Source organism: Pseudorca crassidens, chromosome X (genome assembly GCF_039906515.1).
Source record: "Pseudorca crassidens isolate mPseCra1 chromosome X, mPseCra1.hap1, whole genome shotgun sequence".
In the NCBI taxonomy this organism is placed as follows: Eukaryota; Metazoa; Chordata; class Mammalia; order Artiodactyla; family Delphinidae; genus Pseudorca; species Pseudorca crassidens.
Genome location: NC_090317.1, coordinates 68,290,840 through 68,296,907, shown reverse-complemented (window position 1 = coordinate 68,296,907; position 6,068 = coordinate 68,290,840). Strand labels below are relative to the sequence as shown.

Below are 6,068 nucleotides of genomic sequence, written 5' to 3'. Positions count from 1 at the left end.
CAGTGGTTGAGAGTCCGCCTGCCGATGCAGAGGACACGGGTTCGTGCCCCGGTCCGGGAAGATCCCACATGCCGCAGAGCGGCTGGGCCCGTGAGCCGTGGCTGCTGAGCCTGCGCGTCCAGAGCCTGTGCTCCGCAGCGGGAGAGGCCACAACAGAGAGAGGCCCACGTACCGCAAAAAAAAAAAAAAAAAAAAAAAACTGATGGCCGGGGAAGGGGAGCATGGATGGGGGAGGGAAGGACGGAGGGGCGCGCAGAGCCGAGGGGCGGCCGCGGATGCTCCGGGCGCCTGTCGTGCTGTGCGCGTGCGTAGCCGCCTGGTGCGCGCAGGCTCTGGCAGCGGCCGCGGGCGGCAATTTTCTGGACAACAAACAATGGCTCAGCACGGTGTCCCAGTACGACCGGGAGGCCGGACAGTGGAACCGATCCCGAGACGATGATTATTTCCGCACTTGGAGTCCAGGGAAGGCCTTCGATGGGGCTCTAGACCCAACTAAAGACCCATGCTTAAGGCTGAAATGTAGTCGCCACGAAGTGTGCATTATTCAAGGTTCTCAGACCGCAGTCTGCGTTGGTCAGCGGAGGCTCACGCACAGTATGAAAGATGCAGGAGTTGGGCATAAGCAGTGGAGGGGTCCCCCGACATCCACCTGCCAGCAGTGCTCGGGGGTCTCTACCAGCCCTGTCTGTGGTTCAGATGGACATACCTACTCTTCTCAGTGCAAACTAGAATACCAGGCATGCATCTTAGGAATACAGATCTCAGTCAAGTGCGAAGGATGTTGCCTGTGTCCTTCAGATACGACCATGGGCTCAAGCAGGAATATGAAGAGGGCCTGCAGTGACCTGGAGCTCAGGCAGATGGCCAGCAGACTGCTGGACTGGTTCAAGGCCCTGCATGAGAGTGGGGGCCAGAACAAGAAGACGAAAGCATCGCTGCAGCCGGAGAGAAGCAGATTTGATACCAGTATTTTGCCAATTTGCAAGGATTCACTTGGCTTGATGTTTAACACTTGATACAAACTACCACCTGCTCCTGGACCAGTCGGAGCTTGGGAGCATTTACCTGGACAAGAACGAGCAGTGCGCGGAGGCCTTCTTCAGCTCCTGTGACACGTACAAGGACAGCTCCATCTCCAACAACGAGTGGTGCTACTGCTTCCAGAGGCAACAAGACCCACCTTGCCAGATGGAGCTCGGCAGTATTCAGAAGCGACTCGGGGTGAAGAAGCTCCCTGGACAGTAAATCCCCCAGTGTGACGCAGATGGTTACTACAAGCCAACGCAGTGCCACGGCAGCACTGGGCAGTGCTGGTTTGTGGACCGATACAGAAGGGAAGTCGTGGGGTCCAGGAAGCGCGGTGCTGCAAACTGTGCTATTGATTTTGAGATCTCTGGAGATTTTGCAAGTGGAGATTTCCGTGAATGGGCTGCTGATGACGATGAAGATGACATTATGAACGATGAAGATGAAATTGAAGATGATGATGAGGATGAAGGGGATGATGATGATGGTGGTGACCAGGATGGATACATCTGATGGATGAGAGCTGAGAGCAACAAATTCTACGTTTCTTTTATTTACCAAGTGATCCCTTACTGAGGAGTACCTTCTTGCCCCAAAACAAAATGATTCTAAAACTCACTTAATATTTTGTATAATTATTTCAAATATTGCAACTAAAGTCATAGAACTTTATGTTTAGAGAAGTATCATTTACTTTGAGTTTTTATATGAAAAAGAGAACACATATGGAGTCTAGCCAGACAAGAGAAAGTTATGAAGAGATACTGATCTATGTGAGTCTGCCACAAACAAAACAACCAGTGCTTGAGGTCATATATGATATTTTTCTGGGAAAAATTCTAAGTTAAATCTACAATAACATACTAGTGACCTGGATTCTAAGGATTTTATTAAAATATGCATGACCTTAATTGCAGTTTCCAAGTAGACTCTTCCCAGAGCTGGAGTGATTTAGAGGTGAGTGAGGGAATAGCACAAAGTGAGAAAAACAAAGTCACTATCTTGGAGACCTCCACCATGTTTGTATGTTTTTAGTTACGAAGTTTTAATGATGTTTTTAGTTATGAAGTTATTCTGGATGTGACCAGATATCTTACAAAATGGGCAGCAGGGGAAAACCATGGATTTTGAAAGTTAAAAACATAGTTGTCCTTTCTAATTTTTATTTTATTTTGGACAGCAGTCTCATGTTGATTTGTTTGATAATCTTAACCAGCATGATTTCTTTATCTTTCTAGGTTTCTTTATCTTTCTGACCAGCAACTTAGGGTGCAGAACTTAAAGTAGAAAGACAAAGGGAAAGATTCTTTTAAACCATATTTTTACAAAAAGTTTGTCATTTGCCTCAATATCAAACTTAAAAATCTTCATTCTTGTTTTATTTCCTATGTTAGATAAATATTTGCATTTAATCTAAGAATTATGCCATTTTTGTTACTAGTGTCAAAACTTAGAGAACATACTGTATTGTGCCTTGCAAAATAGAAATAGAAAGGTTTCAGCATGCATCCCCACATAGGACATTAGGCCATAGATAGGCACACCTAATCACAAATTAATACCAGTCCCGGTACTGCTGCTGGAATGAAGAAAATAGAATACTTTCTTTCTTTTTTCTACTGTTACATAGTTACCATGTTTATGATTATTGTGTGGAGTACCATTTAAGATTTAACTGCAACAAAAATTACTTTAATTGTTGTATTTAAGTTAGCATGTTAATTAATCATGTAGCCCTTCTGGTACACCATCCCTTTTAAGGATATCATCAGACCTAATAAAAGTGGAAAAACCTGTTGGGTGTTACACACTGGTGTCACCACTTAAACACTGGTTCAGCTGGTTTCCCAGTATACAATCCACTGAAATAAAGTTGTTGGATTCTTTCCATTTGATTTATATACACTAAGAGAAAAATCTTTAATGTTAATTTTATGTAATATTTAACATAAAATGTATTTTCTCTTTTACTGTTTATGTATAGTTTACAAAATAAAGAATCTTGAAACCAAAAACAAACAAACAAAAAAACCTGATGGCACGGGGACATTAAAAAAATTTTGAGAGTCAGGAGATGTCTGTGATGTTACTATCCATTTACTTCGTAATTTTGTACAAGTAGATTCCTGTTTCCTTATTTCATTGTCCAAACCTGCAAATCGTACCATTCTGTGACTTCTGAGACTCTGTCTGAGGTAATTGGTGGTATAATTCAAAATTTGGAGGAACAGTCAAGCATGGATAAGACTGGAAGAATATATAAAAATTGTTCTACACCACCATATTCATTTACCCTGCTTCAAACTTTCTTACTTGTTCTCCTGCTCATGGCACTGACTCTCCTTCCTTCCCTACTTGCAGATATGATTTAAGTTCCATAGAAACTAGGTAACTCAAAAAATGAAGGACAATGCAAAACGATGTCACTTTTTGGACCACTGCCTAAGCTGTTTTGGGATATTACCATCTGTAAAAGTTTGAGAGTTGGGGAGAGGCATGCACTAACTGCTAGCATAAAGGTCAAGGAAGAATTATCTGTTAAGGTGATATGTTTACCGTGAAGATTTCGTCTTCTCCCACTGGCGTCTAACTTCCCCAAGAATTAGTCACCTTGGATCATGGGCCTGTCATCAATCATGATTTTGGGGGAGCAGATGGGCTTTGTATGCTGAATATTAGAGAGTTGGGACTTTACCCTAAAAGCAATGGGAAGCTACTGAAGGCCTTTAAGTAGACCAGCCTCATGATCAAACTCAAGTTTTAAGAAGGTCACTGAAGCACCCTCTGGAAGAAAAATTTGAGGAAGGCAAAATTGGAGGCAGAGAGACTAATTTGGAGGCACTGGGTGATTAAAAACCTCAGCTGAGGCACTGACAGTTGAGATGGACGTTAAGAATTAATAAGGGAAATAGAATCAATAGGGCTTTTTGACTAATTGGATATGGAGGATAAAGAAGAATTAGGATTCCAGTATGACTCCCAGGTTTCAGAATAGGTTTGGGGGATAAATGCCATTGAGCTAGAGAACACAGGAGGAGGGATGATGAGTTTAATTCAGGAGCTGAGTTTGAAGAGCCTATGGGACATTCAGATAGAGTTGACTAGTCAGAGGGAGATCCAATCAGAGATATAAATCTGATAGTGGATACTCCAGGTTTAATTGAGCTGTCCCAGTGAAACCATGAAGAACTATAAAGACACAAAGAGCAGCAGGCCAAGGACAGAACTATTTAGGAAGAAGAGAGGATAGCAAGAAAGAAAAGAAGACTTAAAAAAAAAAGGAGTTATCATTGAGACATCAGCAAAGGACCAAGGGAGAGTCTCACAGAAGCCAACGATAAGAGAACTTCCAGAAAGAAGTGGTGAACCATGTCCAATACCCTGGGTTGAGTACCCTCAGCCCAGAAACTTGGAGAGGTCCTTGAAAACCTTAGCAAGAGCAGTTTCAGTGGAGTGGTGAAGGCAGAAGTCAGAGGGCAGTGGGTTGAGAAGGGAGTGGGAGTTAAAGAAGAGATGACAATGACCATACAGCATTCTTCCAAAGAGTTGCAGCTAGAAAGAGACATGAGGTCCAGGGACTTCCTAAAATTCTGGTTAAAAAACACAGAACATGAAAATGTACCATCTTAACCATTTTTAAGTGTACAGTTCAATAGTGTTAAGTATATCCACGTTGCTGGGCAACGGATCTCCAGCACTTTTTCGTCTTGCAAAACTGAGACTCTATACCCATTAAACAACAACTCCCCATTTTCCCCATCCCCTAGCCCCTGGCCACCACCGTACTACTTTCTGTTTTTATGGCTTTGACTACTTTGGGTACCTCATATAAGTGGAATCATATACTATTCGTCTTTTTGTGACTGGCTTATTTCACTTAGTATGATGTCCTCAAGGCTCATCCATGGTGTTGCCATGTGACAGTATTTCCCTCCTTTTTAAGGCTGAATAATATTCCATTGTATGTATACAACACATTTGATTTATCCATTCATCCGTCAACGAACACGTGGGTTGCCTCCACCTTATGGCTCTTGTGAATAATGTCGCTATGGATATGGCTGTGCAAATATCACTTCAAGACCATGCTTTCAATACTTTTGGAGTTATACCCAGAAGTGGGATTGCTGGATTATGTGGTAATTATATCCTTAATTTTTTGAGGAACCTCAGGGACTTTTAAAATTATGATGTTAGGTTTAGAGAGGCTTAAGTGTACTGGGGACTTGGCCTCATACAAAAGACGGTCCTGCAGGGTGAGCTAGGTGTATCTCCAGAGAAATGGAATGAAGAGAGGCAGCATAAGCAGGAAATTGAGGTGTTCCCACCAGATGCTTTCTGTTTTCTCTGTGAAGCATGAGAGGGCAGCTGAGAGCAAGAGGGAATGCGTTGAAGTCTTGTCTTAAGAAGAATGACTTGAGAAGTCCTGCATAGCAGCTCGGAGGAGAGGGAGAAGCAGTCTGACAAGGAGATGGATGGAAGTTTTCAGGGACCAGGTCAAACTAGAGGACATGATTCTTCAGGGATAGCACTCTGTATGTAACCCAGCGGTCTGAATGTAAGATGGGTCATCCAGATGGATGCTAAACGTTAGTGAATGTGGAGGCCTGACCAGGAGGTCAATAGACAACAGGAAAACGGAGGGGTAGGCCCAAATGATGGCCAAATCAATGTATAACAAGTGCATATGGATAGAATACCAAAAAACACAAGTAACCTTTTACCTGAGGAAGCACTTAGGTAATTTTCTTTATCTAATATTTTGGGCAGATTCATTGCCTCTAAATTAAAAAGAAATCTATTAAGATGTATAGTATGTGCATGGTTTGTTTGTTAGGACTTTTTTTTTTTTTTTAAATAAGGGAACTTCTCACCAGTCAAGTACTCACAGCCTTAGATACTTGCAGAGACCAAGAATTGGGTCCTCACAAGACTGGAAAAGCCAACTGCTTCTGTACCCCCAAAGAGCAGGAGATAAAACTGTCACCCAGAACATTTCCCACTGCCAGGCAAAGGAACCAGCCCAGGCAGAGGTATAAGAA

At 42.8% G+C, this 6,068-nt stretch overlaps 1 pseudogene; it reads left to right on the top strand.

Moving 5' to 3' along the window:
* The first annotated feature begins 595 nt into the window (after nt 1–595).
* Nucleotides 596–2,767, top strand: LOC137217559 (testican-3 pseudogene; annotated as a pseudogene).
* The last annotated feature ends 3,301 nt before the right edge of the window (nt 2,768–6,068 follow it).